We start from the raw sequence: 17,575 nt of genomic DNA on the forward strand, positions 1-17,575 counted from the left end.
CATGCAAAATCTAAATTTTCCGTCTGATTTTTCAGTGATGACGACCGGAGAAACCCACATTGAGCTCTCTACAGGTTCTATCACCCCCGAAGAAACCATATCTTTCAACATATCCTTAACTGCTTCCCTAGCCACTAAGGGTGTCCTGCGCACCTTGTGTTGAACAGGAATAGCATTGGATTTCAGAATTATTTTATGTACATAACCCTTAAAGCAGCCTAATTCTTCTCTGAATACATCCTTCATCTCATCTAAAATTCTCCCTAGAGATGGGTTGTCAATCACCATCACCTGAGAGGAGGCTCTGGGATTAACTATGATCGAAAGATCATATTGATGCATCCACCCTAAAATAGGTGGTCCCTCAATGGCAACATATACTTTTCCTTGTATAGATCTGCCCTCAAATTCTATCGTGGAGTTCATATATCCTAACAAATTTATTGTTTCACCTTGGTAACCTCCCGGATTAATATCTTTGGGTAATAACACAACATTTGCCCATGACATTTCAAATATATCTTTTGGAATAATCATGTACATGGATCCACAGTCTACCATCAATTGCACTGGTTTCCCATTAATCAGAAAATCTGCTTTGGGTCTATTCTTCCTACCTATATGGTCATCGACACTTAAAATGTTGTCAGCAGGATCATCCACACTTAATATCTTATCCACCTGCTGAATAGGTGTAGTGACTATGCATGAAGGATCTGTATCCTGAGAAAAAATGTTAGAATTACTATCAATTGTGGCCACTCTCTGTTTAAAAGATTGCCTACACATATTAGCAAAGTGACCCTTACGTCCACATTTTTTGCAACCTTTCCCTATTGCTGGACATCTAGTGTAATCCGCATTATGAAATGAACTACCACATCTGTAACACAATCTAATTTGCTGTCTACCTCTTTGCGGCATTTTGCCTGATCTAAACACAGCTGCAACATCTGAATCCTCTTTAGACACACTCGTAACACTATCTGAAAAGTTTTCTTGTTTCTTCTTTAGCTTGCGCATACAGTATTGAGACTGTTCAAGAACTTTTGCTATGTCAATAGCATCTTTCAATGAGGGATTCTTTGCAGCCCAAAGACGTTCCTGTGTTTTTTTACATTTACATTGCACTATCAACTGATCGCGAACAAGTTCATCAGTCATTGCGCCAAATTTGCACTTCAAGGAAAGTTCACGAAGTTTGGATACAAAATCATCAACCAATTGATTTTCTTCCTGTCTGTGCGTGTAGAAGTGATAACGATTCATGACTATGTTGACTTCTTTAGCAAACCTTGTTTCAAGACGTTTCTTAGCTTCCACATACACATCTTCGATGGCATTCCCATTGGGTAAAGTAGCAGGTGGAAGGTATTTAAAGATGCGTTGACCCTCTTTGCCTAAATTATTTAACAAAAGTGCTCTTTTCCTAGCTGCACTAAACTTGGAACCATCAAGAGCATCAATGTAATTTTCAAACATGGGTAACCAATCTTCCCATTCGATAGATAAGGGGCCTGACGATGCTAAGAAAACAGGAGGTGAAAGGATTGAGCTCTGTGACTCCATTGCCATTGTGATTGCGTGAAATAAATGTAAAAACTTAGTCAGTCACAAAGGGTTCCAAGTACAAGCACGCTGCACTGTTACAGAACAAAATAAACAAAGCGTCGAAATATTTTTTTTATATAATTTCACAAAATTATGAAAGCAAAGTGTACCTTGCACAACGGTTTTTACTTGCGCGTTGAACAATTGGGTGCCAAGTCCGTGTAGCAGTCAACAGAAGACAGCCGTGAGAACAGCTGATGCGAAGTTGTGAAAATACTTAACTAAAATGGCCGCCGACGTCGTGGTAACGTGCTATTTAGAGGAAATAGGGCTTGTCCGATGAACGCGAGCAGCGTACCAGCCTTCGTTCTTTCTAAAGTTGGTTGGGCACACGGTGTTCGTCGGGTCTCGCGCGCTGTTAAGCTCGTGAGCACGTAATGGCTCGAGCGTCAGCCTCGCATCCAAAACCAACCGTTCAGCAACACAAAGCCAACAAGGAATTTACACCATCCACATACGGCACCTCATCGAGAAGAGAAGTCGAGGATCGTCGAGAAAAGATGTCGAAGTCGAAGTCGGAGCCAGTCGAAGCCAGAAACGGCAATCCACTCCACAGTTCACCGCGTGAGTCTTGAGCCACCACCATTGCAGGACGCTGGCCAACTCGTCGCCAATGTTAAAATGCGGTCTATTCCAAACACCAGATGGACTCAGGTAGGAGAACAGCAATTCTTTATTCAGTTAGGTTGTCCTGCATGGAAAGCGAAGCTCTCCCTTGGCCAGCCAGTTATCAACTGCCAGGCTCAGAATCTCTTCCTCCTAGGTCGAACGTGGAATGCACTGAACACAGCGCTCCACACTCCACACTAGGGGTTCCTTAACAAATCATGCCAAGAAGAAGATTACAACAAGATGCTTATTGTTAAATGCTGAATACTACACACTATTAAATATGCCACTGTCCTCATTTTGGACCTGGAGAAATCCTGTAAAAATCCCAGTCGCCTGGCAAATTAACAAATAGCTTAAAGATAAAGCATTTTTTTTAAATGCATTTTGTTTTCACCACTTTTGCTTCATGATCAAAAATGATAGAGAAAACCTACTGCAGTTGGGTCTAAATAAATTGCTCATTTAACCTAACTTTTTGATGGTGTCAAGTTAAGAATGCAGCGATTGATGTTAGCACAACATTGCACCATAAAATGAATATTTAATTGTTGCAAGTGATATTTCAATAAATAATATTTACATAATAATACAACTACTGCCAATTTCAACTTCTAAAAAGATAAAGTGATTTACGTCATCTGGACACTTTTGCTCACAAATGCAAATACTATTTATATGATCCAACACTGAATAACAATCAGCTGCAGCGGAGTTAAAATATTCCAATCTCTCCAAATGAGAGACTAAGGGAAAAAAATCCCAAAGCAGTAAAATGCAAGAGTGTAAACTATGCGGTGCATGCATCAAGCTATCACATGTGGGTAGTATACAATTTTCAGCCAGTCACATAAAATTACCATATGGCTTATCTGAGATGCGTGCATAATGTTTTGTGAGTATTTGCATGTCAGGTATTCACATACAGAGACAATCATGTTCAGTTCCCTAATCCTCTAGCCCTAACCTGGAATATGGAGATTATGCCTCTGCCCAGGTCTAGGCTCACCAATCCCACAACAATTCTCCCACAACTGCCACCAACATTAATTGCCCTCAGTTTCCAAAATGGTGAGTGACGGCGGACATCAGCATGACAGAGCAATCACTGATACACCGAATTGCTGATATATTGTTTAGACTGGTCGCCCTGTAACACCTGCAGGTCTTGGACTTTGGGAGCCACTTTTCCCTTTCTGGGACTATGGGAAGGGCAGGGGATTCCTTCAGTCTGCTACACAGCAGAGCAGGAATCGCTTGGGATTCTATAACCTTTGGGTATGGGAAGACATTAAGAGCCCGATTCACAGAACTAACTTAAGAGAAAATCCTAAACTTACTACCATTTAGGTATTCATAGAAGGCACTTACTCATTTTGGTATTCACAGAAGGCACTTACTCATTTCGGTATTCACAGAAGTTGGGAGTCCTAACTTTAGGACTCCTAAATGCCTTGTGTGAATACCGAAAGTCTTAAAGTTAGGAGTTTTCTCAGTTTAGGAGTAGTAAAGTTAGGACTCCTAACTTTAGGACTCCTAAATGCCTTCTGTGAATACCGAAAGTGTTAAATTTAGGATTCTTCTCAGTTTAGGAATAGTAAAGTTAGGACTCCTAACTTTAGGACTCCTAAATGCCTTCTGTGAATACCGAAAGTCTTAAAGTTAGGATTTTTCTCAGTTTAGGAGTAGTAGAGTTAGGACTCCTAACTTTAGGACTCCTAAATGCCTTCTGTGAATACCAAAAGTCTTAAAGTTAGGATTTTTCTCAGTTTAGGAGTAGTAAAGTTAGGACTCCTAACTTTACTACTCCTAAACTGAGAAAAATCCTAACTTTAAGACTTTCGATATTCACAGAATAGTGGGGCATAGTGGGCTCTAACCATTGTGTTTCAGGTCATTTTCCACTGGTGTGCTGGGGTCCTCCTACTATGGCTTTGCAAACTGGGCCAACAACACCATACTCGCACTTCACTCTCAAGGGGGGCAAGGGCTCAGAACTCAACAGTTTTTGAACATACACAATAATTTATTTTCTGACACACTGCTTACCTTTTGAGTAAAAAGAAAGTACTTTATTCACAAAGTGTTAGACCTGTCATCCTTGGCATGGTTTCTCCCTCACCTTTTGCCATGACATCCTGATTTTTGCTGACTTCATTTTTTGCTGGCCTTAGGACTCTGGGCACTTCACCACCGTGAACCAGTGCTAAAGTGCTTGTGCTCTTTCCCTAAAACAAGGTAAAATTGGCTTATATACGATTGGCATATTTAATTTACTTACAAGTTCCTACTAAAGTGCACTACTTGTGCCCAGGACCTGTAAATTAAATGCTACTAGTGAGCCAGCAGCACTGATTGCACTACCCACTTAAGTGATTTTTAGCACTGGAAGTTTGTCCCGCACTGAAAAAATCAGTGTGAACAGCACCACAGTAAGCGCAAGAGGGCACTACTTATTTTTGCCATTTGAGTAGATGTTCTACTCGAGTGGCAGCTTCCTCAACGTGAGTGCACATTTGTGTGTCTAACCTCTGCCGCTATTTAACAAATCGTTCTAGCCAAGACTTGGAAAAACTTACCACTATTGCCTCCAAGGTTCATCCTCGTATGTGTTCGCTATTTAGGGATATGTTTTATTCCCTCCTTCCCTGTGGCTGCTCATCTTATTGTGAATATTAGAACTGAATTACTGATTACTGTGTTTCTTTTGAATATTGAGCCAATAATCTGTTGCAGGTTGTTCTCTTTCTGTTGGTCTCCGTTTGGTGGCACAGTACTAATTTGGTGATCTCAATTTCATCTTTTTGCTCACCCTCAATATCCTTACCACTCTTTGAGACTTCATTGACTATCTCTTTATGCGTTGTGATCAAGTGTTCTTCCTTGCTACACCTCCAATTTGCACCATGTTCAGTGTTTAGCTCCTCAGAGTGGTCTGAGATGTCAGTGAAGGCAGTCTAAATATTTTTAGCATAATGCATTCTCTCTACTGTACCATTCAATTTTGAGCATTATCGACCTCTTTGTCACCTGGGTCCTCCGCTGATTTCATGTTTTGGTTATATGCTGCTTCACATTGATTCTTTGGCTTTATGATTTCAGTATTAGCATCTCACTATGTGTCTATAAGGTTCCTTAGACTCAAGCCCCTCCCCCAGATTCCCCAATTCCTGTCCAACGTACATTGATAGTTTCAAGTTGAGGCTCTTGTTACTTATATCAATCAAGGGGAGGGAAATAGAAGAGGCTGTGATCCATTCGGCTTCCAGCAAATTAGTAATAATCAAAGGGAATGGATCACTTGTAGCTGGCACCAGGGTTCGGATAGTTGTTTCCGATATTGGTAAAAAACCCTCATTCACGTAAGATAGTTCGTGGGCGGTATATCTTGGTTCTCCGCCTTGATATTTAGATACGTGACAGCATCATCATAGGGTTTTTCCCATGCTTCCTCCAACCCGGAGGGAACCACTGGACGTTCCAGTAGTGATCAGGGAAAAAAAGGGGGAGTACAAAAAAGGTGAGAAGTGCTCTGGTGTTGTGATTGGTTAAAAAGTTCCTCTAGCTACCTATATTCAATTTTATTCCACTAGGTGCAGGGAAAAAGGATAGAAAACAGCTAGTTGCAGAAAGGACATGTAATGTATCCGCTGCAGTTTTAGTCTGAGTGGTCGGTCGACATGTTTCAGCCCCTAAAGTGCCCAGAAGGGTCGGGGGGCTTTCTTCAGGACCTCAGGTGAAGTGGGATTTGGATAGTATCCACTATCAGGTGGAAGTTCCAATGTTAATCACATGGACTTCTGAAGGGTTAATACCTTGGGGGTTCAGATTCAGAACTCCGTGGGGCGAAACAGGCAGCGATATTACGCGGCTCCGGTGCAGTCACGACTTGTGCTGGCACTGATTTCCTGTTTGGAAATCAGTGCCAGCACAAGTCGTGACTGCACCGGACCGCCAACCCCCAAGGTGTGTTATTTTGAAATCTGTTTCCCTTACCTAAAAGCGCCGGGATACTCTTTTTGAGTAACCGTTGCGCTATATAAAAGAATAAATAACATAACATAACATAACATAACAGGTATTAACCCTTCAGAAGTCCATGTGTGCACAGTTTTTCTTTATTTGCTGATGTGTACTAAACCAGTGTCATTTTGGGAGAATAGAAAATCTTGGCTGTAAATTTCTGCTTCGTGGAGACCTGAACCTACAAGAGTTTTAAGTAAAGCATGAAAAACACATGCTCAATAATCACACATTTACAACAGGAAGTTAAATAAATCCCCATATCAGTAGTTTTTGCATAATCAAATCATTGCCATGGGCACTGTAAGTTGGAGTGTAGAGGGTGTTGCAGCGTCCCCAAAATAACAACGCTGGAATTCAGAGAGTGAATTAGAAATGACGCTGCATTAAAATGTTTGCTTTATGCTGTTACACTTGTTATGAGTTCAAAGTTAGAGGTCCGAATGCAAAGTTTCAGGATTGAAATTTTGAAAATTAATCTATCTGACAATCTTGCTGGCGTGCAAGGCGTGTGAAAAGATATATTATAGGATGACAGCTGTTTCCAACACAACAACATTTAAAAACCTGTAAATGCGTGTAAATGAACTGTTCCAGATCAACGCAGTCGCTTTTGCCTGCTTCCACACCCTCTACATGCTCCAAAAGATCTTCAGATGGCTGCCGGTCAACACCAGGAAACTCAAGCACTAGTCACCAGCCGGCTGGACTATGGCAAGACACCCTATGCAGGACTCACCACCCAACTCCTAGACAGACTACAAACGATACCGAACTCAGCTACCAGGCTCATACTCAACCTCCCCAAATGGACCCACATCAACCCCCACCTCAGGAAGCTCCACTGGCTCCCCATCCAGAAAAGATGCTGATTCAAGATGCTGATACAGGCATACAAGGCCCTCCTCATCAAATGAACAGCATCTATCAACCACCGGCTGAACTTTCACAAACCTCTAGACAGCTGTGCTTCTCCTTCTTTGCCCTTGCTCACACCCCCTGCATCCACCAAAGCAACAGTGGAGGACGTTCCTTCTCCTACCTCGCCACCAAGTCATGGAATGACCATCCCCTGCACCTACGAACATCACCCCCCTTCCGGAATTCAAATGGGGACTCAAGACCTGGCTCTTTTAGTGATGTCAGTAAGAACACAGCACCTGGTTACCCTCATGGGTGATTAGCTGTGCTCTACAAATCCGAGTTGATTGATTGATTGAAAATATATCAGCAGTTAGAAAAACACCCATGAAGCACATTTGTTTGTAATTTTGATGTGTGATCGAAGCAAAGATTTTAATACGATCAAAACAAATCAAGACACATTACTTGGTGATGTGTAGATGATAAATATATGGTAAAACTTGATTTCCACACAGTATTTATGTCTTATATAGTTTTAGCAGTAAAACTGCATGTCAGTGTGAATTTTGTGGCCATTTCAATGGGAAATGAGCAGTCAATAAATGAAAGTTACTTTCCACACCATGCTCCAGTAATATATTTGCTGCAGTGTGTTCCAAAATGCACAACCTGCTTCATACCACACCCGTACCTTTCTCCAGCTGAATGGGTGTAACTCCTTTAGTAATCTTATTTTTTGTGTGATGCTTGGATTTTTCACAACTCCTATGAGTTCAATGATGTCACTTTGATGGCAGCAACTCCACTCTGAAAATTGTTTCAGCTCTATTGATCATTGCTAAATTTTATGACTTTGCCTCATTTGTGGTATGTTTTCACCAGGAAACACAAATTCCATGCATTTTAAAAGTTTGGAAATGTGGATCATGGTATCGAATTAGTGTGCACTACACTGACATTCATTTTTAATTATGCCTATAGGCAGAACCTTTGAAATGAACACAAAAATGTGGTAGAGAGGGCGAACGCACAAGTTATTTTAGAATTACCTTTGGTGTGAGACAGGGGTGCATTCTAACCCCTTTTCTACTTGTACAATACACTAATGCTATGGAATGTGCCCTGGTAGGGTCCACCACAGAAGTTCCTTCCATTAAGTCATCCCCTGTCCCGATACTCCTCTATGCAGATGATGCAGTGTTGCAGGCACGGACTGGCAACACACTGCAGAGGCTCATGGAGGAGTACACAAAATTTATGAATAACATGGACTTGCGGGTTAATGTATCCAAGTACTTTGTACTGGTGACAGGAGTGAGACTGAAGAAACAGACAAGAATGATGATAGAAGGGAGAAGTTTTGAGGTGGCGGATACCTTCTCTTATTTAGGGGTCTTATTTGTTAGTAAAAACACCTGGCAAAGTATGGTGGCTAACAGAGGGTTTTTAATGGAAAAGAGTACTGGGCCCTTTTTAGATTTATAAAAAAGCTCAGATCCAAACCAATTGACATAATAAAAAATATTTATGACCGGGAAAATTTGTGTGAACCCCCGCGGGAGGTTTCATGGTCTGACGACAGTGACTAGCAGCTGAGAAGAGACAATTTCTGTTGTATGCTGTGACTCATGGCATCTATGTTATTACCGAGAGTAAGATGTAATCTAATTGCCAGCCTAAATGATAACCACCATTGTGATGATCTATTCCACACCATATGTATGTTATCAAGAATTTCATAATGCATCGAAGTTCATGTCTTGCAAAAATGTTGATAAAAATTAAAAAGAAATATATATATTTATGAGGAAAAAACAATATATGACGCCACATGTAGGGCAGCCATGTGGGATATATCTGTTCTTTAGCAAATAGAAGATGGCTTTTTGAAAAGATTGGCAGGTGTTCCGCTATCCTGTTACACCTATAGTTGCCACTCTGAGCTGGATATAACCTATATCACGGACCAGGTCCGCATTGCACTAATCTTGTTGTGACACTCAGTTTGGAGAAAAGAATCACTAATTTTACCCAAAGATATTTTGAAGGATTGCCTGAAGTTAGATGGCATAGGCAAGATAAAGTGGCTCCAATACATTAAGATTTATCTGCAGTCAATTGGTTTACTCAAACTATTTGAGGACCCGAACACATGTCTCACCATTTCCAGGAAGGAATTGAAGGGTTGATTATTTGACAAGTTGGGAAGAGATGGATGGGAGCTCAATCGTAACAAGTATGTGATTAAACAATACCTCTGCGACAAGCTCAGATCCTACTTTCATCTGAAAATCAAGGGCCTTTACAACCACTTCAACAATCAGACACTGGACTCCAAAACCACCCCCCTCTCCATCCACGCCAGCGAGCCTACCATCTCCTCCTGGACCCCAGTCACCACCAAAGACACCATATCAACCATGAAAGGCATCCACTCAGGGGCCCCCATTGACCGCTGCCTGCCTCACATCTGCCATAGAGCTGACACCGCCATCGCCCCAGAACTATGATGCACCATCAACAGCACCTTCAAGACCAGCACCTTTCCCAATGACTGAAAACACACAGAAGTCAGACCCCTGCTCAAGAAGCCCTCAATAGACCACACGGACCTCAGTGTGTTAGACTCAGCTACCTGCTTCTTGCACTTTACGGGGCTTGTTCATTACTGGATGGCCATTTTCCTTTTTCCACACGCTCCCTCCGGTCAGTGCTCTAGTCGCAGCACACCGTCCTGCCTTCTACCCAACTTAATGGCCCAAGAACGGACATGCAGCCGAAGGCGCGCCAAAGGCAAATCCGTCTGCACCCGACTGGGACCAGGGGCCACGTCCCCTGGTTCAATTAGGAGGAATAACATACGTTATTCTTTAGCTTGCCCATCCCTCAATGCACTCTACTTACGCTTGAGGAAGGTGGTACTAGTTGCTCATGCTACAATTTTACATTTAATGCAGGGACATGTAAGGAACATAGTACCCTAACCACTACCACCTTCACTAACTCACAGGAAAACTCTCTTTTGAAATGCAGCCCTTCTTTCAATAAGGCATATACCTTTTTCAGTATTAATTGCCGCTCGCTCCCTAAACATAAGGCGGACATCTTTGATCTTCTGATCAGTGAATAGCCAGATGCTATCTTTCTTACCGAAACATGGCTGCACATGAGCTCTGGCCCTGATGTTGCTTTAGCATTACCGTCTAGTTTTGCCATAGTTAGGAAAGATAGGGAATTCAAGACGGGTGGAGGCATTGCTATAATCTACAATAAGTCCTACACGTGTAAATGTGAAGATTTGCCTTTCATGGGCTGTGAGGCTGCTTTGTTTAAACTTTCCTTGACCCCCCCAGTTTACTTTCTTGGGCATACTAGTCTATCCCCCCCTGGGCCATCAGGCCCATGGGCATCATCATTTGTGGATCTAGTTACTTCACACCTTATTAATGCTACCAACTTTACTATCTTGGGTGATCTCAACCTTCATCTGGATGACCCCGTATGTGCAAATAGTAATACTTTTATTTCTGACCTGGCAGCTATGAATATTCTACTCTGCAACTTGGGGTCTACTCATGTGACGGGCCACCTATTGGACCCCATTTTCTCTAATTTACCCAGTATCCAATGTCCCCCAGCTCTCCCTATGTGCTGGTCAGACCACTTTTTGGTTGGCTTTTGGCTCAAAACGTTTGTGAGCTCGTCAATAGCTGCACTTAGCAACAAGTCTAAATCTAGAAATTGCGGAAAATTGGACATTGAAGCTCTTAATAAGCTTCTATTTAATAATGCTCCTACCATCAAACAAATGTCCATTACTGATTTGGGTGCTATACAAAATTGGATTCTCAAAGCCTTGGATATTTGTCACCCGACCTCTATCAAGAAGGTGAACAATCGCCGTCCCCCTGCCCCTTGGTTTAACGAGAGGCTTAAAACTGAAAAAACGAAATGCAAAGCTTTGGAAAGACGCTGGAGGAAGAACTATGCGCCTGACACCAAACTCACATATAAACTGGCTAAACGGGACAATCATGCCCTCTGCAAAACTGCTCGAGCAGATTAGGTTTCCAATACTATCTCCAGCGCGCAGAATTGCTCAAAGACCTTGTTTAAGATGGTCAAAGAACTTTCTGGTTCAGAAACTCAGTCCATCCCCTTCATTCTTAGTGGATTGCAATGCGACGACCTTGCTAACTTTTTTCTTAACAAAGTTGATAAAATATATTCTACGCTGAATAGTGACAAGCCAGGGAACACCATACAGCAAGCCTACACCCCTCTCCTGGTAGCCAGAACTATTGGACAAGGAGACAGTGAGATTTCTGAAACCACCAATATACTGGAAACTTGGTTACCCTTAGACATGAACTCCTTCAAGCGGCTCTTAGGCAGTATTAAATCTAGCTCACCTTGCAATCTCCTCCCTATCCCTGTGCTGCAACAGCTCGAGTTCCGCTCACTTTTGAAAATTATGAAACTCCTTAATGCCTCCTTACAGGAAGCAATTGTCCCGCTAGAGTGGAAACATGCAATGGTTTTTCCACTTTTGTAGAAGGCTCATGCTGATCCTGCCCAGCTTTCCAACTTTCGGGCCATTTATTACTTTCTGCTTTTTCCAAAATTCTGGAAAAACACATCAATTTACAGTTGTCCGATTTTGTGGAAACCCAAAACTTTTTACACCCCTCTCAATCTGGTTTCAGAGCCGGTTTTTGGACTAAAACTACTCTTCATGGAGTTACAGAAATGTTGCGGCACCGTTTGGACACTGGGATATGGTGGCCCTCATATTACTTGATTTGAGTGCCTCTTTCCACACGGTGTCTCACACTGTGTTATTGAAAGCCTTGCAATCTCTGGGTGTTGTTGGCCCGCCACTCAACTGGCTTACCTCTTTTCTTACCGACCGTACGTTCCAGGTTTTTTCTTCTACAGCTAGTTCCAAAACTCACTTGTCTCCTGTCAGAAACAGAACGTAAGTACCACGCACCTTATTGACTTGGGCCTCCACGGGAACAGAAGAACTATCTCACCGACTTCCCCACTCCACTGCAAGCGAACTAAATTTTCACTTTCAGTAAAGTAGGGGAAAGGGGAATGGGAATAAAAGAGAGACTCCACTACGGTGCCAACTTCCTCACAGGGTTTCTCAGCGAGAAATACAAAGAACAACTTCAATACTTCCTTATCTCAACCTTCCTCAACACTTACTACTCTTCTACTCTAGGCTCTCGTATCTTTACCTGGCTTAGTGTAGTGGTTAGCTCCTCGCTCAGCTAGCAGCAATAGTATTTGTATTGTCTTTAAGTCTTTTCTTGTTTTTCTCTTCTTTTCCACTGGCTGCTGGCAATTGATGGTAAATACAAATACATATATATATTTCTAATTACTTAGTGTAGAGCTAATACACTCCGCAATGGAATTTCACTGGATACAGCAGAGATAGCTCCTTGATGAGTATATTCAGTTCAATATCCTTGAGATGAGAACACAACTCTAAAGAAGCTTGGCAAGTCCTCTGTAGAATCACTGACTGCGCTGCAACTTATCTCTTATTATACTGAGCGCAATGTAGCCTGAAGTAATACTATGAACACTAGAAACTGCGCTCTATACTCTCTGTACAAGTCCAGCCTTTAAAGCTCTGTAGAAATTCCAACTGTGCAAGGAGAGATTCCCTTGCTGTAAATTAGTCTTGACTTACTTGAGAGATTGGAGTCTTCTTGGGAAGTGTTTTCTGTAAACGCTGGATAGCGAAGACTCACTAATCTTCATGAGGAATTCAGAAGAAGATGTGAGGAAAACAGGTAGCACTTGGAATCCTCACAAAATGACTACTCACAAGACACTGGTGACTGGAAATGAATGAAGTGGGGAGAAACGCTACTCTCCTGAAAGGCTTCTCTTCAGGTTTCTCATGCGCATTTAGAAACACTACTTCACACCACGAGAGTTCAGTTGAAGTGCGCCGAACGCCCTCAGCGCGAGCGCATTAGCGGGACACTTCAAATTCCTCAGTAACACTAGACCGCTAACCCTGGAATATCTGATCGGAAGGCCGCCATGATGGAATTCTGCCTCCCGATCGCTCGAGTCTGCCTCTGCTTGCGTCCCCAGAGATGCCACGTCTGGAACGGTAAATTAATGGGAATCTTTTAAGTGTGAAATAGAAGGGGCTAGGTTGAGATCTGGGTTGGGACTTGATCATCCTGACAATATCCCCCACCAAGGCCCCTTCTCCTCCCTACTTGGGCTTATCTGGATTGGTTCTGTGGATCTCCCGCACTAAATGAGGGGCATGAACATTAGTACAGGGCTCCCAAGACATCTCCTCCGGACCATAACCTTTCCAGTCTACAAGGTAATATATTTTCCCCTGGGTCCTTTTAGAATCTAAAATGTGTTTTACTTCATACTCTTCTTCAGATTGTAACTGAATTGGAATTGGAGGCTGATCCTTTCTTAACTCTGGTGGATTTCTTTTTCGAAAGATGCATGGAAGACAGGATAAATTCTCATTTGCCCTGGAAGCTTAACCTTCAAACTCACTGGGTTCACCATCTTTTCCACCTCAAAGGGGCCAATAAATCGAGGCTGGAATTTTCGATTCCCTTTTAAACGCAAATTGCGAGTTGAGATCCGAACCTTATCTCCTAGTTCATAAATGGGATTTTCTTTCCTTCTCTTATCTGCCTGTTTCTTAAAAGCACCCTTTGCCTTTACCAGATTTTTGGTGGCCTTTTGATAGGCCTCTTGTAATTCTCTGACTACCTCCTCCACTGCTGGTACCTCACTTTCAACCTTCCCCACCAACATGTTTGGGTGTCTACCTGAATTCAGGAAGAAGGGGGAATAACCTGTGGAGGAATAAAACCCGTTGTTATAGGCAAACTCAGCTGCCCATATCAAGGCGGGCCAATCACCTTCTTGATCCATTAGATACAGACTCAAATATTGTTCCAGGTCCTGATTCACTCTTTCGGTTTGACCATCAGTCTCCGTATGGAAACTGGTAGACAACCGAGAGTCCACCCCCAACCTCTTCAAAAAGACCCTCCAAAAGTGAGAGATGAACTGTGGATCCTGGTCGGAGATAATCACCTTGGGGATCCCATGAATCTTAACAATGGGCTGAGAAAGGAATGTGGCCAACTGTCTAGCGTTAGGGAGGGATTTTAACGCAATGAAGTGACTGGTTTTGGAGGAATTATCTACCACCACCCATACATAAGAATATCCTTGACTTGAGGGTAACTCCACAATGAAGTCCATGGACACAGTATGCCAAGCATACGGGGCAACTGGAATTGGCATGAGTAACCCTTATGGAGCTTGCCTGAGGACCTTCCCTTTAACACAGTGTTTGCAAGATGCCACATATTGCCTCACCTGAGCTTCGATCTCTGGCCACCAAAATTCTCGTCTTATCAATTCCACAGTCTTTTTTACCCCTTTGTGCCCAGCCAAGGGGTTATCATGACAAAGTTGGATGACTTCTTTATGCAACTCCTCACTTGGCACAAAAAGTTTTCCTTGAAAGTAAGGTTTTCCATCTCATATTTCTCTTTCCGCTCCCTTTCCAGTCCATTCCAAAATCTCTTCTTCAGGAAGGGCCTTCTTGAGTTTGCTCTCCAATTCAATGAAAGAGATGGTGCCGATAATCTTTTCTTTTGGGATGATCAGTTCCTCCTTGCTGACCTCTTTCCCCTCGCCCGTACATAATCGAGACAAGGCATCAGCCTTTCCATTAGCAGATCCAGGTTTGTAGGTCAATACAAAATTGTAGTCCGCGAAGAAGAGAGACCATCTCAATTGTCTGGGTGTAAGAGTTTGAGCCGATTTAAAAAACTGTAAATTCCTATGGTCTGTGAATACTGTGGTTTCATGCTTAGCACTAAGGGTGGGCAGAATTGGCGAAATTGACTTTAGCAAATTAACGCGAAATTGCGCAAAATCTCTGCGAGCATGAGGAACTTTCGTGAAGATCGGAAATTGCTTTTCCCGCCCGTTCACGATGTGTTTTTGCGTGCTTGCGGGGAAATATATCTCCAACTTGCCCATGCGGTCGCTAATGGGCACGGCCATCTTGCTCGCGATGCTTATTTCCTGTTCGCGATCGCAATGACATGTTTGCGATTGCAAGCTCTCGCGGGATAGCGCGACCAGCTGCCAACAATCCAACATCTTGTGGCACGCGCGAACGGATAGGAAAACTCGTCGGCAAATGCAGGGACCCGGTAAGTCGCGACCGCGCGCGCAAGAACGCATTTTTAAAACGCGAACAAGAAGAATCCTTCAGTTTCGCGGCAGATTGCGAAAGTTTTGACATTTTCACGCTCTGCGCGGAATGCAAAAATGTCAAAATATCGCAAATTCCGCAAGCGAAACGAAATTTACCACCCAGGCCTACTTAGCACCCAACAGATAGTGCCTCCATTCTTGAGAGGCATCCTTTACTGCCAACAATTCTTTATCTGAATTGGAATAATTAATTTCTGCTGGGGTTAGTTTCCTCGATCAAAAGGCTACTGGATGGAGTTGGCCAGTTTGTTTGTCTCTCTGTGACAAAATTCCTCCGATGGCTAAGTTGGAGGCATCAGCTTCTACGAAGAATGGTTCTTCGGTATTGGGATGCACAAGTACTGGAGCTGAAGTAAAGGTTTCTTTCAGTATCTGAAATCCTTCTCAGTTTCTGGGCTCCAAATGAACTTCTGATTCTTCTTCAGGAGATGAGTGATGGGACTGACTTTCTCAGAGAAATGAAAGATAAAGCGCCTATGAAAATTGGCAAAACCGAGGAAGCGTTGCACCTGTTTAATAATTTGGGGGGCTGGCCAATCTCTTATCGCTTTCACCTTAGCTTCGTCCATTGATACTCCTTCTGGTGACAACACAAACCCCAAACATTCTACTCGGTTGGTATGAAATTTACACTTTTCCAGCTTCACATAGAGATGATGATCCAACAATTTCTGCAATATGAGTCGCACATGTTGCACATGTTCCTCCAAGCTGGTAAAAAAAATAAGAATGTCGTCAATATACACTACCGCAAAACGATCCAAAAATTCTCGAAGTATGTCATTGACAAAATGCTGAAAAGCTGCTGGAGCATTGCATAAGCCGAACGGCATCACCTGATATTCAAAAAGGCCGAAACGAGTGCGAAAGGCCGTCTTTCACTCGTCGCCTTCTGTCATTCTTCTCACCAGATGGTACGCTCCTCTTAGATCCAATTTAGTGTATAGTCGAGCCTCCTTCACCTGATCCAGGAGCTCAGAAATCAGGGAAAGAGGGTAACGATTCTTCTTGGTGACCTGATTTAATTAGCGATAATCTATGCAAGAACGAAGCTTTCCATCCTTCTTAGGGATGAAAAACAGTGGCGAGGAGACTGGGGACTGAGACGGTCTAATGAACCCATTGGCCAAATACTGGTCCAGATATTCCTTTAAGTGTAGGTTCTCAGCCTCAGATAAGGCATAGATCCTGCTGCAGGGTAACGAAGCTCCAGGTTCTAATTACATTTTACAATCATATCCCCGATGGGCAGGTAATTTCTTGGCCTCCTGGTCATCGAAAACTGAAGCCAAATCTTGATATTCTTGTGGGATCACTTGTATTTCCACTGTACCAATGACATGGCACTGTTCAGCCAACAGAGATGAAGTTGAAGGTTGATGATTTGGAAGACTCAAATCGAAACAGTGGTATTCGCAATATTCAGAGTCCATCTCTACCGTTCGCTTGGCCCAATCAATTCTTGGGTTGTGTTCTGTCAACCATGGCAAACCAAGGATAAGCTGAAATTGAGGGGCATCTATTAGACTAAACCTCAGTAAACTTCGATGAAGACCTGGGCCAAATAATAAGATTTCCTCAGTATCGAAGATGATTGGTCCAGAAGATAGGTTGGTCCCATCCACTGCTCGAACGGGTTCTGGTTTTTCTTTCCTTAAAAAGAGAATTCCAAGTGACTTGGCGAATTTGATGTCGCAGAAATTCCCCATGGCACCGGAATCAATCATGACCGAGACTTTAGCCACTTTGGATTTTCAAAATTGGATCACACTGGAGATTATTAAATGAGGGGTGGAGGACCGCAACGTATTAGCGACCAGTTGGGTATTGGGAGTCGGCTTGTCAGACGCGCTCAACAGAGCAACTCCTTCTACTGGTGAGGTCTGTCTTTTACCAACGTAGAGTTCTATGGTTTCTTAGGGCAGTCTTTTACAAAATGCCCTGAATTTCCGCGATACATACATAACTTCCCTATACGCCGCTTCTCCCTTTCTTCTTTAGTTAAAGGTCCTCGAACTGTGCCAATTTGCATGGGTTCCTCATTAGTTGGGGCTTCTACAAGTTTTTACACCTCTGACTTGACTCGATCAAAGCGAGGGGGAAACTATTTCACTTCTTTCCGGCGCTCACTCTTCCTTTCATTTTGTCTTTGGTCGATTTGTAA

The sequence above is a fragment of the Triturus cristatus genome, chromosome 12, assembly GCF_964204655.1.
Source record: "Triturus cristatus chromosome 12, aTriCri1.1, whole genome shotgun sequence".
Taxonomy (NCBI): Eukaryota; Metazoa; Chordata; class Amphibia; order Caudata; family Salamandridae; genus Triturus; species Triturus cristatus.